The 20,360-nt window shown below is 52.6% G+C and overlaps 1 protein-coding gene across 2 annotated transcripts in view; it reads right to left on the reverse strand.

Moving 5' to 3' along the window:
* The window catches only part of SLC2A9 (solute carrier family 2 member 9), a 254,275-nt gene that overhangs the window by 226,467 nt on the left and 7,448 nt on the right, over positions 1–20,360 (reverse strand). The window contains exon 2 of one of the 2 annotated variants that reach the window (XM_060655440.3): positions 5,449–6,004. The exons of the other annotated variant lie outside the window; for it this stretch is intronic. The gene's annotated coding sequence lies outside the window, so the exon portion shown is untranslated. The remainder of the gene's footprint in view (positions 1–5,448; positions 6,005–20,360) is intronic. 2 annotated transcript variants of the gene reach the window in all.

A 20,360-nucleotide genomic window follows, 5' to 3' on the forward strand; every position in this document is an offset into this window, starting at 1 on the left:
CTCACAGCAGTGCTCCTTACGGCAGTTTGTAGTGTGGACACAGTCCAAATGCCCATTAGTTAATGAATGGATAAAGAGTTAGGGTCTCCCATATAATGGATTGTTATTACTCAGACATAAAAAGGAATGAAGTCCTGACACACGTTTACAGTACGGAAGAACCTCGAAACCCTTATGCTGGGGTTAAAACGCTGGACACAAACAGTTACGTGTTTTCTGATTCCAGTTAAATGGAATGTCCGGGGGGTCGGGGGGTCCCTCGGTGGCTCAGTCGGTGGAGCGTCCGACTTCGGCTCAGGTCACGATCTCGCGGTGCGTGGGTTCAAGCCCCGCGTCGGGCTCTGTGCTGACAGCTCGGAGCCTGAAGCCTGTTTCGGATTCTGTGTCTCCCTCTCTCTCTCTGCCCCTCCCCTGCTTGTGCTCTCTCTCTCTCTCTCTCTCTCTCTCTCAAAAATAAACATTAAAATAAATAAATAAATAAGTAAATAGGATGTCCAGAAAACGCAAATCCGCAGAGGTTGAGAGCGGATCCGTGGTTGCTAGGGAACCGCTCTTTTACAGGTGAGGGGTTTGCTTTTGGGGAGATCAAGATGGTTTGGAGTAGACAGAGGCGGTGTTGCACAACATTGTGAATGTGCTCAATGCCGCCTAACTGTTCACTTTAAAACGCTCCGTTTGAGGTTAAGTGAAGTTCACCTCAGTGGAAAACAAGACTTCCTTTGACTCCGTGACCTCCTGTTACCACCCCATTTCCTTGCTCTTTGTCACAGCTAAAGTGTCCCAAAGAGAATTCACGGTCTCTCCTTTGCCCTGCCCATTCTCGCTGGTGCAGAAGGCTTTTGACCCACCACCCCACCCAGCTTGCTCTTATTGAGGACATCAATCATCCAAAGTCACTAGTCAATTCCCTGTAACCTCCCAGCAGCTTTGGCGAAGGTGACCACTCCTCTTCCTTCTGGGTCCTTCTAGAAACTTCCTTGTCCTGGGGCACCTGGGTGGCTCCGTCGGTTAAGCTTCTGACTTTGGATCAGGTCACGATCTCACGGTTCGTGAGTTCGAGCCCCGCGTCAGGCTCTGTGCTGACGGCTCGGAACCTGGAGCCCGCTTCGGATTCTGTGTCTCCCTCTCTCTCTCTGCCCCTCCCCGACTCGTGCTCTGTCTCTGTCTCTCTCAAGAATAAATAAACATGAGAGAAACAAACAAACTTCCTTGTCCTGTCTTCCAGCCAACACGCTGGCCTGGTTTTCCTTCGCCTGTTTCTTCCTTAGTCGGCTCAGCCGCTCTTCCTTGCCTGCGAGGCCGCTGATGGCAGAACGTCCCAAGACTCAGCCCATTGGCCTCCTCACTGCTCTGCAAACTCATCCAGACTTGTCCATCCACAGCCTTCAAACCATCTGTACGATGACGACTGTCCCGACCTACCCCTTTCGCTCGGACCTCTCCCCCGAGATCCAGACTCATGCATCCACCTCCCCGTCAGTGCTGACGCTTGGCTAAGCTTCTCAAGCCGAACAGGTCCCAAACTGAACTTCCGACGTCCCTGTCCAAATGCCCTCTTTGTTCCGTCTCCCCTATTGCGGCCCCCATCCCAGTTCCTAGGCCAAAGAGCAAGACTCCCTCCTCCCTCTGACTTCCCTCCTGGTGCCTGTTGGAACCACGACATCTCTCGCCACGTCAGCTCTCAGTTACACCCGGGCAGATGGCGCATCTCTCCCCAGGGACACCAGGGACACGGCTTGCCACAGCCTCCAGACAGCTGCCCTCCTCACCAGACCCCCTCCATCCAGAGGTGGCCAAGGCGACTTCGTCCGCAAACACCCAGGCCGAGGGACCCTCCCTGCCCCGAGCCTCCGGTGTCTGTCCTAGATCGAGTCCTGACTTGCTGCTCCCTTCGCCCAGAGTCAGACTCCCCTCCTCGTTCCCCCATGTCACGCAGCGAGAGCACCTCCCGACCTGGGTTCCAATTCTGGTCCTGCTGCCGACCGACTGTGGGATTAAACAGGTCATGAGGTCCTTGGTGACCAGGCCCATGTCTGCCTCTCCAACATTTCCCTCTGCTCTGTCCCTCCGCCTCCACAGGCCCCTCACCCTGGCTTCTCCTTTCCTCCCAAACACCCAAATTCCACCATCTCGGGGCCTTTGGACCTGCTGTTCCTTCTGCCCAGGGGTCCACCCTCAAACCACTTATGGCTCTTGTCCTGTGGGGTCTTCTCTCAAACATCTCCTTAGAGATGCTCTCCCTCACCTCCCCGGCTGAACCGACCCTGATGAGGGAATGTAAGGCAAACTGAGGGCCATGCACAAGCTAACCCCCCCTCCCCCCAGGTGGGAGGTATGTGACATTCCTCAGGCTTTCCCGGCTGCCCAAGAACAAAGGAAAGGGGAAGGCAAGAGGTTAACTGATAGAGATCACAGTCGTGCAGGACAGAGTCTCCATCCGTTTACAAATATCTTAGTTAATTATAAGGAAAAGGCAATCATATCAATAACCGAATCTTCAGAAACCTACAGATTCGGTTTCCTGGAGCCCCAACATCACCCTCCCCTCCACAGTGATGCGGGGAACAGAGGCAAGAAGGAAATGGCAGGTAAAATGAAACTTCCTTATAACCTGCAGCCCCTTGACAAATACTTGAGGCAAAGAGAGTATATCCTTTCCCCAGGAAACCCTACCGTCCTAATGTTAATGCCTTACTAGAGGGAAAACAACCTTGGCTTGACCACAGCAATGCCTCCGGTGTCTCCTGAGTCCTCTTTAGCACATGAAAGTCCTTCTGGGGGCCTCCCTTTGACTTTACCTCCCCAACTCCATAGTATATAACCAGCCACTGTTCACAACCCAGTGTAGCTTTTCTGCCCATGGACCCTGTCCCCGTGCTCTCATAAAATCACCATTCTTGCACCAAAGACATCTCAAGAATTCTTTCTTGGCGGTCGACTCCAGACCCTCACCACCCCAATACCCCATCAAACCCCACCCCGACCCCGAGTCTGCCTGCCTGCCTGTCTGTCCATCCCTCCCTTCCTCCTCTTCCTCTCTCCCTTCTCCTGCTCCTCTCTCTCCCTCCTTCCCTCTTTTTCTCTCTTCCATTACCTTTTATTTTCTTCCACATACTTACTACCTGAAATTACCCTTTTTGTCTATTTGTTTTGGGGGCTCTTGTCTTTCCTCCCCTGCAGAATGCAACCCCATGGCAGGGGCGGGGGGGGGGGGGGCAGGGACCTTGTCTCTTATCACTGCTGTTGTCCCAGTGCACGGAACAGAGTTTGGCACATAGTAGGCACTTAATGCATATTTGGTGACTAACTGACCAGAAAAGCCACAATGCCCACTGAGCTCTCTCTTGCCCCCAGAAAACTCCCATAAGAGAGCTCAGCCTGGACTGGCTGCAGAGGGGCTCCTGCCAGCCTGGCCCCCCGGGGCCGACACGGAGCGACTTGAAGCGTTCTCTAGCCTGCGTCTCGTGGCGATGGCATTGAGCGTCCAGCAGCTGTGGGTCAGGGACCCTCCTAACCAGGCTGTTCTCTCACTGCCTGCTTCCCACGCTCTCTGTGTGTTTCCAGAACCCGGAGGCACAGTCTCTCCGTTGATGCAGTCACAACCTTCCAGGGGCCACCTGTTACACAGCTTTTCTGTCCCAGTCCATGCCGGTATGTGACCAGCAATCACCCTTGTCCACTTGGCTCCTTCTAGCGGTTGCATCTGGGCCTCCCCACACTCGGCTCCCTTATCTGGAAGGTCCACCAGGAAGCCCCCAGGACTGGGCTGGTCCCGATGTGGACAGTTGATCCCCCAAATGAACCCTTCTTGATGAGAAAAGTCAGTGAACTCCAATGCAGCACCAGAGACGCTCTCAGAATCTGAGTCAGGGAAATAAGTCAGAGAGAGACAAATACCATAGGATTTCACTCATATGTGGAATTTAAGAAACAAAACAGATGACCACGGGGGAAGGGGAGGAAAAATAACATAAGATAAAAACAGAGAGGGAAGCAAACCATAAGAGACTCTTAACAACAGAGAACAAACGGAGGGTTGCTGGAGGGGAGGTGGGCGGGGGGATGGGCTAAATGGGTGATGGGTACTAATGGGCATGAAGGAGGGCACTTGTCGGGATGAGCCCTGGGTGTCATAAGGAAATGATGAATCACTGGGTTCTACTCCTGAGACCAATACTCCACCGTCTGTTAACTCACTTGAAGTTTTTTCTTTTAACGTTTATTTATTTTTGAGACAGAGAGAGACAGAGCATGAACGGGGGAGGGGCAGAGAGAGAGGGAGACACAGATTCGGAAGCAGGCTCCAGGCCCTGAGCCATCAGCCCAGAGCCCGACGCGGGGCTCGAACTCACGGACCGCGAGATCGTGACCTGGCTGAAGTCGGACGCTTAACCGACTGCGCCACCCAGGTGCCCCTAACTCACTTGAATTTAAATACATAAAAAAGTGGGAGAGTTGAGCCTTCACCGAAGACTAGAGCTAATTTTAAGTAATATACAACTTCTACACTCAAAACTAAAGGCAAACAAGGGGTTCCGTTTGTCACTGAGAATACTTCCGGAAGAAAACTGACAGGAGTGCTCTTTACTTCTATGAAAGTCAGAAATTAGGGTAGAGAACTTTAAAAAGAAAGAAAGAAAGAAAGAAAGAAAGAAAGAAAGAAAGCAAGCTCAAAGTTTAAAGAGGCTATCTCTGCTTATCACACAGTGGCTTGGTATCACTTTGGGTTTTACCAGAGCCCTCGTGGGACTGTTAAAAGCCCTTTAAGAAGACCTCACAAGGCCTTTAAGAAGAAGCATGGTCAGGGGGGTCCGGATGGCTCTGTCAGTTAAGCGTCCGACTTCAGCTCAGGTCATGATCTCACAGTTCGTGAATTAGAACCCAGGGTCGGGCTCTGTGCTGACAGCTCACAGCCTGGAACCTGCTTCGGATTCTGTCTGTCTCTCTCTCTCTGCCCCTCCCCTGCATGCTCTCGCTCTCTCTCTCTCAAAAATGAACAATAAACATTAAAAAATTAAAAATAAAGAAATAAACATTAAAAAAAAAAAAAAGAAGCATGGTCAGCCCCAGGCATGGTTTAATTACCACTGTGAAAGAAGTTTGAAATATCGACCTGTTTAAAAAAAAGGGGGGGGGGGAGCGGAATGTTCTAAGATACAAACCCTCGTCCTGGCTCACGGGTCTGGTTGAAGCTGAAGGAACAGGGCTCTGGCACCCACACAGTGACCCAGCTTGCCACCAGCCAGCAGTGTGACCTCAAACTACTCACTTAACCTCTCTGAGCTCAACTTCCTTACCCGTAATCATAACCAGGACACCATGTCCCTCCGTGGAGATCAGTAACATGTGGACATAATACTCAGCACCTGAAACTTGTGCCTATTTTTAACACATCCAAGTTAATCATTTATGAAATGCAGCGAGTCTAAGCAAATATTTATACTTAGCTGTTCATTCAGAGTTTCTCCCAGGCTGGTGTTCAGCTCGAGCAGAGTTGACCAACGAGAACAACAGCCTTCGGCGGCCCGGAGCAGGTCTCCGTGAGCTTGCGTTCCCCAAGGAGACTCAGCATGTGGCTTCGATGTCAAAGGACAGGCTGTGGACCAGACACCGGTTGCTTGGATTTTCCTGAGACCCGGAAACGCTCGTCGGAGCTGCTCGCCGAGCCACTGCTTGGTTCTCTCCCGCGTCTCTGGCCGCCTTCCACATTCTTCTCCGGGGCCTCCTCCCCTTCCCCGTGCTTATTCCCTCTGCACTTGCTGCCTGGGCGGCTCTGCTCCCACCTGCCTGCTGATGACGCCCAGGTTCTACCCCAGCCCAGGTGTGCCACGTTCCTGGGCAGCCCACAGGACATGGGCACTTGGGTACTGAGAGGAACCTCAGAATTAAGTGACCAAATGACGCCGGTGGAGTGGCCGGGTCGGTCTCTAGCACGGCAAGTGCTCGGAGACAGTCGTGCGTCTGGAGCCAGGGCGGTCCCCCTGGGCTGGCTGAGCTCCCACACCTGCATGAATAATTATTATCTCAGACTTGCCAGGTCCCCAGCCTGCCGCCCTCCCTCCCGCCCTGTCCAAACCAGCTCCTCCACGGTCCTCCCGTCCCGGTCAGTGGCATCACCCTTCCCGGGAGGACCTGCTGTCCACACCCTTCTTCCTGGATGCAGAATCTGACCGCCTCCCATCAGTTCTTGCTTCTCAGCCCTAGTCCGAGCGGTCTTGCCAGCCCTGGGAGGAGCCACTGCCTCGGCCTCCCCTCCAGCCTGCTCTCCCTGCCCCTGCCCCTGCCCCCCCACTTCCCCACAGAGCAGCCAAGAGCTCCTCATCATGTAGGTTGGATCTCCTCCCTCCTGTGCTCAGAAAATGCCCCTCCCCATGGCTCCCGACCCTCTCAGCTCAGGATTATGTCCTCAGGCCTCAGCAAATGCTATAGCCTCTGACTCTGGTGACTCGCGCTAATGCTGTTCCCCCCTCTCTCTTCCCCCTGCCCCTCCACTCTGGCCAACTGGATCCCTTTGGCTCTAGTACACTCTTGTCTCAGGACATTTTGTACCTGCTGTTCCTCTGCCTGGAACATCCCCCCCCCCCCACCCCCAACCCCCCAGATCTGCAAAGGGCTCACAGCTCACTTTGCTCTGGTCTGCACCCCAACAGGGGCCGTTGGAAAGGACCCCCTGACTACCCGATATAAAATGCAAGCTCGTGATTAATCACCCCCATAATCTCCCATCTATCCTGTGCTGGTTTACTTTTGAAGGGCTCCAGTCGCCGAACGAAGAGTGTTTACCTGTTCGTCGACCTGGATCCTCCGGCTAGAACGTGTAGCCCAGAGAGCTGGGATCGGGTCATGTGCTGGCCACCCTTCCTGCCCCCGAGGCTCCAGTGCCCACCTTCCCTGTCCTGCTCTTGCCCTGGGACGCCGGCCCTAACGGACAGCATCGGCTGACTCCCTTGCAAGAAGCCATCGGCCCAAGGGAGGTGTGGGCAGGAAGTCAAAGGGTGGGAAGACAAGGAGGTCGGGCATCTCCCCTGCGGCCCAGTCCCCCCAGTTCAGCAGCTCTGGCAACATTTGTACCCTCCCCAAGTGGAGACGGCCCTCCTCCTTCTCAACACCACCTCCTTCCCTTGCGCCCAGAGTGAGCCTCAGCGTCATGGAGGGACCGGCCATTGTCCATCTGTTCCTTTACCCCTCCCCACACCTTTGTGAGTCCCTAGACTTGTCTGGGGTGGGTTCTGTTTCCTCCTGAAACCCTAGCGCAGCCACCCAGTCACGTTTACTGCTGTGCCTGGCACCTAGAATGCAGTCTGAAACACGGTGCTTGATAAATACTTCCAATGAATTCATTAACTAATGAATTAATTAGCAGAAGGATGAATGGGAGGAAACCAATATGCTACTTAAAGGAATGAACAGATCAATGAATAGAGCAGGCCGCTTTGTTTCTGTGAAGGAAAGAATGAATTAAGCCAATGAACTAACTTCCAAGGAAGCCTAAACAGAAAAAAAAATGAACAGAAGCCATGTGTTCCTTTGAATTGTGTGCTTAGCAGAGTTCTGAATCTGTCTCCTGCACTGGCTCTTACCTTGAAGGGTAAGATTACAGGCCCTTTCCCCCCCAGCCAGATGGATGAGGGTTCTGAGATCCCCTTGACCCTGGAGCCCCAGCTGCCGGCCCCACTCTCCCGGCCTGGCTGCACGCAGGCTGAGGTCGTGCATGGACCATTCAGGCTCACCCTCTGTCCAAAGCAGCAAAGACTCTTCCCTGCTCAGGAGAAGTCTGCAGGGCCCACGCCCCTGCACCACAGAGAGGGAATGGACCCCAGCGGCTTCTGCAGCAAGAGAGGACCTCGCCCGCTCAGCAGGAGCGCCGGCCAGACTCTCCCATTCACCCTGCAGCCTGCCGGCAGGCGGTTCTTTCCTGGCTTGTGACAACTCTAAGGCTGGAGAAGCAGCAGTGGATTTGGAAAAGAGACCCACAAGCACCTTAGCCTTCCAAGGCGGACCGTGGCTCTCCTGGGTCTGCCAAAATCTTGGGCCAGAGCGAGGGGCCCGGGGGAAAAAAACACAAAATGGCACATCCACGTGCAGTTGGGCCAGGAAACACAGGGCATGGACGGTGAACTTGAAGCTGGTGCTCTTTTCTGTCTCTCTATTCCCTGGGAAGCGGCTGCTGGGGACAGCTGAGCAAACAGAGGCTCTCCCTCCGCGGGGCTGGGGCCAAGAGGCCAGTTTCTTGCACAAAGTCAGGGGAAGTCACGTGCTCCATCTGGCGAAGGGAGAAGGGGCAGGGGCAGGAGTGACACCCCCGCTGACGTCACTGTTGTGCCCAGGCTGGCTGAACTTGACCACTTAGTTCAACCTTTACAGCCCTGCATGACCTGTTGGGGCTATGAATGTGCCAGAGGCTATGTCGGGGGCTCATTCCACCCTGAGAAGCAGCCACAGGCGAGGCCACAAATGGACACTTTTTCGCTGCATTTGGCCACGCAAACCCTGCTCATGCGCTCGTTTGTTCGTTCGTTTCCTCGTTCATTTCTTCGACAAAGGCTTCCCGAGGACGTACTAAGAGCCAGGTCCTATGTTAATTGCTGGAGGTACAGAAACGAATCAGATAAAGCCCCTCCTGTAAGGGGTTCACACTCGGAGGAGGGAGACAGACACACAGCAGTGGGGAAGGCTCTGTCATTCATTCGGCAGGCACTGATGGGAGCATGTGCCGGGGTCCCGGCACTGTTCCAGGCACGGCGGATGGAGCGATGAGAACGCACGGACAAAACTTCCTGCCCTCGTGAGCATACGTTCTAGGGAAAGGAGTCAGATCGTAGACCACGCATGTAAGTAAAGTCTAGTTTATTGGATTTGGATAGGTGCCATGGAAAAAAACAGAAAGTAGGGGGTATGGAAGGCTGTGGGTGTGGGGGGGACATTGCAAATTTTAAAAAGATGGTTCTGGAAGGCCTCACCTGGAAGGTACCCATGTGAACAATGACGTGAGGGCAGGGAGGGGTGGAGCCATGTGGACGAGTTACAAAACTTACAACGTGTGTTACGATAGCCACACACACACACACACACACACCGGAGACTCACTCCCCGGCAGCCCAGAGGGACAGCTCCCTGTGCGTGAAGGAGAGGAGTTTCCAGCAGAAGGACATTCAGTGGGTGAGGAGGATGACGGATCGTTCCAGAGAAGCAAGTGGGGTCCTTGATGGCACCTCCCAGAGCAGGACGTTTGCAGGAGAGATGATTTGCCCTTCGATCGGTGCCTGACCCTCCCCCACCCCGCCCCCCCGCCAGGCACACTGGCCATCTTCCCGGCAATGTGCTGGAGACGCAGACACGGACACAGGTTTCCACATGCACCATCCACGGTAGGCTTACCCTAGAGCCTGTGGGGTCAAGGGGCAAAGCTTGACCCTTGAGAAATCTAGAACACCAGAGGGCAGCAACAGCAAGACGCCAGGCATTGCTGCCACTTGGAGAGTTTCTCAAAAACATAGATTTTCGAAACGTAGACCTGCTGATTCCAAAAATCCGGAGGAAGGGTCTGCCTAATAAGCCGTGATGTTAGGGGCGCCCGGGGCGCTCAGTTTGTTAAGCGTCTGACTTCGGCTCAGGTCACGATCGGATGGTTCGTGGGTTTGAGCCCCGCATCAGGCTCTGTGCTGACCGCTCGGAGCCTGGAATCTGCTTTGGATTCTGTGTCTCCTTCTCCCTGCGCTCCCCTCTCAAAAATAAATACACATTAAAAAAAAAATCAGCTATTATTTTAATAGGTGTCCCAAGTAATTCTAATTAATGGCAGAGTTGACAAATACCTATCCGACACAACTCGTTCTCTTTGCAGACGGGAAATGTGCTGTCCAGGGACTTGCCCAAGGATGCACAGCCAGTGTGTTCAGTGGAGGCAGGGCTGGGCATCGGAGCCCTCGGTTCCTGAGGGCATTCATTTCCTCAGGCCGCATAACAAAATTCCACAAACGGAGGAGTTTAAAACAATAGAAACCTACTTCCTCACAGTTCAGAGGCTAGAAGGCTGAGATCAAGATGTTGGCATAACCATGCCGTCTTGAAGGCTCTAGGGGAGAATCTGTTCTGTGACTTTCTCTTAGGGTCTGGTGTCCTTGACCATTCTTGGCATTCCTTGGCTTGCAGCCATAACTCCAGCCTCGGTCTCTCTGCGTCTTCCCTCGGCCCTCTCCCTGTGCGTCCTCTCCTTATAAAGACATCCACCATATTGGATTAGGCCCCCACCCTACTCCAGTATGACTTTATTTAACCAATTAGATCTGGATTGGCCCTATTTCCAAATAGGTTCACATTCTGAGCTATGGGGTGGCTAGGACATCAACACGTCTTTTTGCAAGATGCCATTCTGCCCACACCACCCAAGCCTTGGTGGTTCCCTCCACGTACGTATTTGTTGTTATGACCCGTCTGATTCTGGGAAGATTTGAGGGCGCTGGCATTAAAATAAAACAGACAAAACAGGACTAATATGCTAAGAAGTAATGAATGAGTGATGAGTAAGACCCATCAAGTGGAGAGGGAGACAGGGTTGTAGCAGACATTTCCGGTAGAGACAGGGTGCAGGCACAGAGGACTGAATTTCACCGAGTGCCTGGACTCCTGTCTCCCACGGGAGCTTTTCCCACTTTCCCTGTATCTTTACAGGAATGTGGCTGGGCTGCCTAGAAAGGACCCCATCAAGCAAAGCTTGCATAGCGATGTGGGAGTGTGACTTCGGGACCTTCTGGACTTGGGGAGGCTCCTCCCTGTTGCACAGATTGTTGTGGGGAGCCAATGATATAATGCAAATTAAGTGATAACTGGGGGGGAAAAAATCACAGTTTTAGAGAGTTGTGCAGTTTACAGAATGCCTTCACATTCATCATCAGAGAGAACCCTGCCCAGAATTTTGTGGGCTGGATCGACCCGCACGGTGTACTGGTGAGAAGACTGAAGGGCAGGGAGGAAACTGGGCTGTAAATGAGTCACAGCGACACTGGGCGTCCTGGTTCTCGGCTCAGGCCTGTCCCCACTACTTCTCCCATGACAATGAGGCATTCACACTCCCCATGGCTCTTCCCGTCTGCAGTTCTCAAAGTTGTCACACTCAGTCCATCCTCCCCCATCCAACCAACCATCTATCCATCCATCCATCCATCCATCTGTAAGTATATAAGTAAGTGGCTATATTTAATAGCATTTTTATTCATTCTGGTTACTAGTTCATTTGCATTGTCTCAGCTGTTTTCAACGAGAGCCTGTGAATGAGCCTTGGCAAGTGTCCCCCCGCCAGGCTGGAAGGCTGGAATAAAGTCAAGAGCTGCCACCATCCCTGCCCGGTGGGGTTCTACTGGACCAGACTCGGAGCAGGGATGCTCAAAGGAACAGGGGACCCCCCTGTCCCTCTTACGGGCTTCAACCTCGCCCCCCCAGCTGGCTTCCTTCCAGCTATGAGAGGCTACCACTTCCTGGAGAGCTCTCAAGTCAGAGTATCTTGAACGGAGTTGAACGGAAAGGGTCATTGTTTACAAAACATCTTTTTTTTTTTTTAATGTTTTAAATATTTATTTATTTTTGAGACACAGAGCGACAGAGTGCAAGCAGGGGAGGGGCAGAGAGAGGGAGACACAGAATCCGAAGCGGGCTCCAGGCTCCGAGCTGTCAGCACAGAGCCCGACGCGGGGCTCGAACCCATGAAGCGCGGGATCGTGACCTGAGCCGAAGTTGGACGTTTAAGCGACTGAGCCACCCAGGCGCCTCTGAAAGGGTCACTTCAAAGGCATGAGAGAGAGCCCCTGAAATGAGTTAGCTGGGCTCTGCAGCCAAGCCAGAGCTCGGTGCAGAGCAAAGGTGGACATCAGGACGCTCCAGGTTTGTCCTATGACAGGTAACCACGTGTTATTATCAGGAGCCTATCCTGGGCCGGAGCCGAGATACACTCTTGCATCCCATCCCCCGCTGACCATCCTATGAGAACCCATTTTCGAGATGCATACACTGAGACTCAGAGGCTAAGTGGCTTGGCCGCGGCCTTTGATGTAGACCCTCGCCGGGGGTGGGGGGGTTGCTCAGCACGCAGGGGTTTCCTTCCTCTTGAGTCTCTCCAGTCTCCCAGCGAGTACTGCGACCAGGCTGCAGGAAGAGCGGGATGAGTAGGTATGGAATTCTCCAGATGATCCACCTGTGCCTTCTGGGCAGCAAATATTGGAGGCTCTAGACAGGGAGTGACTCACCATCCCGCTACCCGTCTGAACACGAAGCTTACCCGCAAGTTACCACCCAGGAAACACTCCTGCCATACGGACCCTCCTGGACCTACCACTCTGTCTCCTTCAAGTCCTAGGGACCTGGTTGGACATACTCAGAGAAGCCTCACCACCCCTCCTTCCCCAAAGAACCCCCCAGTGCACCCAGAATCGCAGCCTCGGTGCCCCTGGCTGCCTGCAGTGAATGTGGGCTCAACCCTTCCCAGGTGGCAGTGTGACTAACTGACATTGGCTGGTCAGCGTCCCCTTCTCTCCACTGTCGGGCAGACCACGCCCTGCCTCCCTTCCTCCTAAGCAGGGCCTTGACCTTCACAAAATGAGTAGCTCCCAAATGCCCTCCAGAGAACCAGGGCCAGGCAGACTGACGGGAACACGGATCTTCCAGGTCCACACCTCGCGATTCTGACTTAACGGACCTGGCAGGGGACAGGGCATCTGAAACTTCACAAGCACCACTGCCCGCCCCCAACCCCTCCATCCGCAGATGATCCCAATACGTGGCCTTCAAACAAACCGTTGGCTGATTCGTGTTTCCCAGCCTTCAGCCTTAGCTTGGCGCCTTGATGCTATGTTACTTTTGAGTTATTTCTAGTTTTTACCCAGCTTTGCCCTAAGCCAGTCGTTCTCATCCTGGCTGTTCACGCTAATGGTGCTCGCAGGATGTTGTATAAAATCTCAAAGCCACGCCCCTCTGTGGGCCGGAGCATTTTAAAGGCTCCCCGGGCAATTGGAAGGTGTGGTTGTGGCTGAGGACCACCGCCTGAAGCAATGATAGGCAAGCAACCTAATAGGCATGAAAATATAGGCATGAACACGTAAATAAAAGCATGCCCGAGCAGGCAACCAAGAAGGACCCTGAGTTCCGTGCTTTGAGCAACCCTGGACTAGATGTAAAGGCCCTTCTGGTCTTTTGGGTCCACGTCCAAAGAAAGACAGAATTCTTCTCACTGAGCATCTCGCATGAACTAGGCCCCCCTGGGCCCCATCATGTGAGTGACCTCGTGATCTCCACAGCAACTCGCTGCGGGAGGCCATTATCATCCTTATTTTACAGATTTGGAAACTGAGGCTTACAGGACCCCAAATCCCGACTCTTCCACTGCTGGGAAGTTAGTTCAGCGGCTGGATTGGAACATCACACTTTCTCTGCTGTGTCTGGGGCAGAGAAGTGAGCCACCTGCCTTCCAGCGACGTTGGACAGAGGGGTGTCGGGACTCTAGATGTGCACTGGTTTGTGACAGCAGCTGAGGAAGAGGCTTTCCAAAGGCTGGGCATCGGGGTCAAGTGTGTGTGCGTGAGCACCCCCCATCCAGTCTATCTTCACCATGCTCACCCCTGCCGTTAGCTCCTTCTGGTTTCTTGTAAGATTAGAAAAGAAGGAATAAAATTCCATCTCTATTTGAGAAGCCAAGTTTTTAATCAGCATTAGAAAGATCAGATCTGTCGTCATTCAATCACTTGCGTGGCTAATAGGTCAGCGCATGACCTTGCCTTTCCTGGCAAAGCCTAATTGCAAGAAAGCAGTTTGCAAGGGGCGCCTGGGTGGCTCAGTCGGTTGAGCGTCCGACTTCAGCTCAGGTCATGATCTCAGTTCATGGGTTTGAGCCCTGCATCAGGCTCTGTGCTGATGGCTCAGAGCCTGGAGCCTGCTTCGGATTCTGTGTCTCCCTCTCTCTCTGCCTCTCCCCCTCTTGTGCTCACTCACTCTCTCTCTCTCTCAAAAATAAATAAGATGTAAAAAAAAATTAAAAAAATAAAAAGAAAGCAGTTTGCAAACAGGCTGCCTTGTTTGCTGAGCCTAATCTAATTAGCTTCAGATTTCCTGACCAGCTAAGGACCGATGACCAATGAGATGCTGTTGTGGATTTTCCAAAGCAAATGCGGAGGCCTCTGTGCTCCTGGGGTGGCCCAAGACAGCTGTGTTTCGGAGGTCGACTCTCAGAGGGGTTCCAAAGCCTCTGTTGACGGGCACAGTAGGACCCTAACAGGAATTGCCAAGATGATCTCATGTCTAAAGGAAACAGTGAATCCTTCTGGTTTTGAAAGCCTAGAATATCAGCCCTAGCAATTAAGGGATCAGGGGAGTCATGTTACAGAACTTCATTTTAGAAATAAAGACACAGATGACTCAGAGCGCCGTGGCTGGTTCCAGAACTGGGGGAGGAAAATACCACATACACTGAGGCCGACTTCATTCTCCATTCTGAGAGCCGTGGATACTCAGATGAATAAGGCTTCGTTCCTATCCCCTAGGATGCACCGTGGATGGGGGTGGGGGACAGTCACAGAGAATGTTCCAGCATACCTCAACAGAGGTAGAACAAGGTCTTGGAGAGGAGGCATGCAGCTGTGCTGTTTGAGGGTCATCCATTCATGCATTCGTTTATTCACTCATTCGTTCAACGGTACAGACTGATGTAAGTGAGCCTCTGCTCTGTGTCAGGCCCCCTCTATGGGCCCAGAACCGAACAAGGCAGAAAAGGGGCCTGCCTTCCTGGCCCTTACACATCCTGGGGAATCAGACATTAAACACGCACACGCTTGAATAGATGTTCAGGTGCGATTATGGAAAATTCTAGAAAGTGGTGTAAGGTGGTAGGAGAGGCCACGGCAGGAGATGCTGACCTAAGCTGAGGAGTGTTAGTCTGACATGTGTGGATGGGGTGGGGGAGAGGGTTTGAGGGACCGACCGTGGGGCTGGGCCAGGCCTGCCTTAATAGACGACATTAGGCAAGTGGGGTTGAATCCTAAGAGCAGTGGGAAGGGCTGAAGGTCTCCAAACTTGGGCAGGGGTTGTGGGGGACGATGAGGTCGGCAGGTCAGGCAGGCCTGGGGTGTCAGCACTGGGGGGAGGCGGGAGGACGGCGATGGAGTGGCCGCAGGAAGACCCAGGCTGGTCCACACGAGGGATGATGGAGGTTTAGACCAGGGTGAGGCCAGGAGTAGCGACCCACTCGCACGGCGGTTCCGAGGGTGGCCTGGTGCACGGGGAAGGCCGGGCCTCGCTGGGTCACCGTTTGGCCCGTGCCCTCAGCCTGTGCTGAAGCAACCCCACTGTCCTCCTTCAAACGCTCCGGGAAGGGTGGGCAGCCCAGGGACTCTGTCTTCAGACACACGGGCATGGGGGTGCGGTTCCAATTCTGATGACTTAGCCCCGTGACGCTGGGCAAGTTACATAAGCACGCCGAGCCCCGATTCCCTTTTTGGGAAGGAAAAATTCGAACCTCCCTGAGCAGGACAAGCAGTGCAGTGAACTAAAATGCAGAGTCAGCCACTGGGGAGCAGGTGAGGAAGGCTCACCCCCCCCACACACCCCACCCCCACTCCCTGGTAACACATATTCCTTTATCATCTTTGAGTGCCGAAGATGAACACCCAACTCAATCTCCTCCTTTTGTCCAATGCTCTGTGAAAAGCCAACTGCCGCCCTTTGTGGCTAATTGTACCTGATTGGAGCCTCTTGCGTTGTGCGAGATGCCTGGAAAATTCCAAGGTTGTTTGTCTTGCAGCGATGAGGTGAGTAAGGCAGGTGTGTGGTTGTAACCCCTTACCCCGTCCGCCAGCCCCAGTGCGCCACACCAAGCCGGCTTTGCCAGAGCCCCGTGTCTACCTGGCCTCGACGGTCTCCTTCCGTCTCCGACCGCGTCCCAGCGGACACCGTGTCCCTCCAGAACACGCTCTTTCCACCCTCTGCTTCTCTGGACCACAGTCCTCTCTCTAAATTCAACCTGAGTCTTGCCTTTTTCAAGAAATCCTCAGTATCTACCCTGAAATCTTCTGGATATGGTACTTTCTGTTTTAAGAATAGAGAAGCTAAGGTAGGGGCGTCTGGGTGGCTCAGTCAGTTCAGCATCCGATTCTTGATTTGGGCTCAGGTCATGATCTCACGGTTCATGAGTTCAAGCCCCGCGTCAGGTTCTGTGCTGACAGCTCGGAGCCTGGAGCCTGCTGCAGATTCCGTGTCTCCCTCTCTCTCTTCCCCTCCCCTGCTCGTGCTCTGTCTCTTTCTCTCTCTCTCAAAAACAAACATTAAAAAAAATTTTAATGAACAAATAAAAAATAAATAAAAATGGAGAAGCTAAGTTTAAAATCTTTGGTATCCACCAAAAGCCCAAATTCTTCAGCAGACCGTGCAAGCCTCCACCACCTGGCCTCCTCATCCAGTTCTAGCCTTTATTGACCAAGAAGTAGCAAATGCAGGGTTTTTGAACCATCACACCATCCCACTGCCATGGCAGACGTCGTTAATGAATGAGACAGCTTTTCCCAGACGTCGTTAATGAATGCGACAGCTGAGCCCAGATATAGGCTTGCAGCGGGACCCGGGCATCGGGGTTGCTGAATGAGATGCCACCTGCTGGCCCTCACCACTGACTCGATTCTGTGAGATGAGTGTGTGACACCACCCCTTCCTCTGCCTTCTCTGCCTGGTCACCACCACCTGATCCAAGTGTCACCTGCTTCCTGGATTGGTCCAACGCGGCCAATTTAGGAATTAACGACTTCTACATCCGGCCCTAGGGCTCTGCACCGGGCGCTGCCAGCACCGAGGCCTTACTGAGCCCAGTGACTCGGGGAGGGAATTATGATGGCAGTCTCATCCTTTACTGATGGGCACTTTTAATCACAAGGGAGGCAGTGATGAGCGCAGAAAAGGGGCAATTCTGCAAATGGCAGAGATTTCATTTAGGACAAGCTTCTGGACCAGATATTCCCACACTTGGCTCTGTAGAGGCCAGGTACCCGTGGCAGTTTAGCATTCCTAAAATATGTACATCGAGAAGCCCTGAATGGCCAAATCCTTTCTCCATCTCTAAGGGACCGAGTCTTCTTTGCTGGCTTTCAGTGGAAAGGATTGGGTTATGAGCTCTAGCAACAGCCAGCGTTCATCGATAGTGTTATCCCAGGAGACTGTCTGGGGTGGCCAGAATGAGCCTTGCCAAGGATCTATGCATCCCTTACAGCCGGTGGTGAGAGGCATTTACTGTTTTGCTTTTTTAAAAAATATTTATGTATTTATTTTGAGAGTGGGGCGGGAGGGGCAGAGAGAGAGAATCCTGGGCAGCCTCCGCACGGCACCAAGCCCGACGTGGGGCTCCGATTGACGAACCGTGAGATCATGACCTGCGCCAAAATCAAGAGTTGGCCGCTCACCCGACAGCCACCCAGGCACCCCGGGTTTACTGTTATTATCCCAAGAGATAGCATAACAGATCCGAGCACAGACACGAGGGCGAGTAAAGTCTGGATTCCTCCTCTGCAAATTGCATGACTCTCTGTACAAGGTTCCTGAAGTCTGAGTCCTAACGTCTTCATCTGTAAAACGGAGAATGTGATACTTAACTGTGTTACCATATTTTTAAGTGTACCTGTTTAATTAGTGTTGACACATGTTGACACATCTGTGAACCCATCACCCCATTAAAATAGTGGGCATACGTATCAGCTTGCCCGGTGCCTCTTTGTGATCCTTCCGTCCCGCGGCCACTGATCGGCTTTCTGTCCCTGCGGATTAGTTTGCATTTTTAAGAGTTTTATGGAAGTGGAATCATACAGGATGCCCTCTTTTCTTCGTGTATGTAACTATTTTGCATAGAATTCTAAACAGTTGTTGCTACTCTGTTTATACTTTCTCATCCTGCTTTTTCCAGTTGACATTCCAGAAGATTTCTCTTCATTAACATCATTGTTTTTTGAGAGGGGTTGCAGGGAGGGGCGGAGGGAGAGGGAGAGAGAGAATCCCAAGCCGGCTCCACACTCAGCACAGAGCCCAATGCGGGGCTCGATCTCATGACTGTGAGATCATGACCTGAGCCAAAATCGAGAGTTGGATGCTTAACCGACTGAGCCACCCAGGCGTCCCCAGCATCATTTTCAATGGCTGTTTTAGCTTCTAGTTTTGCAGTGACCACATGTCATTTAGCCAGTCGGTCAGGTATGTTGTTTTCCCTTTTCCGATATTACAAACAGCTCATAGACATGAGATTCTATAATTCATGACTTTCTATGTCCGGCTTGATTTGTTTCACGTGATGTTGACCCTCATCCTGTTGTATCAGCTTCTTGATAAACCTTCTTTCCTTGGCTTCCAAGATCCTGTGTTCTCGTGTTTCCTCTCCTTCTCTAGCTGCCCCTTCTCTCAGAGCTGGGGCTAGGGTGAGGGAGGTGAGGCACTCGTGTTGGCAGCAAAACCTCCGGAGGTACCAAAACCCTCAATCATCAAGATAAATATCTAATGCAACATTTTTTAAAAGTCCACATGAATGCCAAAGAAGTCCATGCTGACGACGTGTTCACATTTCAAGTAAAGGCAGAATCCGGTGGGGCCAAGAGTGGGCGGAGACAAGGGAGGTGAGCCTTACAGGTGGAGGGTTGGACCCAGGATGGTGAGAGTTGTGGCAGCCCCAGGACGCGAACCCAGGACGCGTTCATCTTGCTCCATTTCTGACTGTCGTAGTCCATGGTCACCAGGTTCTTCCAGGTCCGGCAGCCTTCCCCGTTCTATAGTGTCCTCATCTGAGTCAGACTTGAGATTTCAACTCAACGTCCCATACCAGTGTCCTAAACAATACTTCTCCCGGTCTGCCTTCACCGTTTTCTGGCAGAACCCCAAGCCTGGGTGGCTAAGTCTCCACTTTCTCTTCTGCCCCACGGATGGGCTAGCCGGCCTGTGGATTCAGTCCCTAGGGCAGGGCGCCATGCTCAAACAGGGGTGATGCTCCCAGCACCTCACTCTCCATAGTGTTTGTCAAGCCTCCTTTACTTTCCTTGGCCCCGTAACCTCCCCGTCCGCCCCTTGTTCTCAGCAGATGGTTGCGGTGGCCCCCAGACTCAGCCAACGACTATCTGATACAAGGGTACAAAGAGCAGGTTCCCTTGAATTCAGGTGGGACGGCAGGTGGATATGGTAGGGATTCCCCCATTTAATCCCCCAAAGACTCTGTGGCCATCTACTCAATAACCATACACTGGGGCAAATTAGCCATCAGGCATTGGATACAGGCTCTGGGCTGGCACTGCTATTCTAATGGTCACAGCCCCCCATTAGAATCCGCTATACAGGAATCAAGTAGTCAGTATCGTTCTGGCCCAGGTATGTCATAGAGTGGGTACACTGAGTCACCAAACCCACCCCGCAGTCGTTTCCCTGGGTCCTGAATGTGTTTAGGAAAGACACGCTAAGACCCTGGAAAAGAACTCTCACATTGGTTCCTTGACCTGCAGAGTGAGAGATATTGCCTAAGAAAGCCCGAGAACTTCCACCCCGTGCCAAGATAGTAAATGAGAAACAATATTACATTGTTTACAAAATGTGTGGGATTATTATTTGCAGAGATCAGCGCCACCCTCAGAGTATTGAGGCATCCAGGAGCAGTGGTCCCTGTGATATCCCCACGTGATTCACCAGGCTGACCCTACCAGAACTCTACGGGTCAGAGCAAAAGACCCTGGAACTTTGGGAACTTAACCCAGTAGTAGATGCCCAGCTGTAGTTACTGACTGATATGGTGAGTCTTCTAGTGTGGATGCTTTTGAGTACGCTGAATGCAGCTTATTCATGGGCAACTACATCTTTTTCTACACTGATGAGAGAGAACGATCAGAAGCAGTTTACATCCACATGGGACAACATGGTACCCACGTATGGCCTTCCTCTAGGGCTCTACTCCTTCTTCTGTTGTTGTGACGGCAGCGCAAAGGGACCTAGACCATCTGGACATCCTACGGGACATGGCAATGGTTTGCCATGTCGATGACATTGTGTTAAGTGCCCTTGAAAAGCATGAAGTACTAATTCTGCGTGCTTTGGTAAAGCATGTTCATTCTGGAAGGTGGGAGGGAGGTAAACCAGACAAGATCCCAAAGGCCTAGAGCCCAAAGGGCCAAGGGTCACATCAGTGAAGCTCTTAGGGGTCCACTGGTGGAGACCATGCTGGAAAATCCTCTCTGGGGTAAAGGACAGAGTCTTGCACGTCTATCTCCTACCCCTGGGAAAGACATTCAACCTCTCCAGGTTTGAGAGGCACACGTTCCACAACCGGGGATATGATTTCCACCTATGTGTCAGATGTGGAAGGTTTGTGTGGG

This window comes from Panthera onca, chromosome B1 (genome assembly GCF_046562875.1).
Source record: "Panthera onca isolate mPanOnc1 chromosome B1, mPanOnc1 haplotype 2, whole genome shotgun sequence".
Taxonomy (NCBI): Eukaryota; Metazoa; Chordata; class Mammalia; order Carnivora; family Felidae; genus Panthera; species Panthera onca.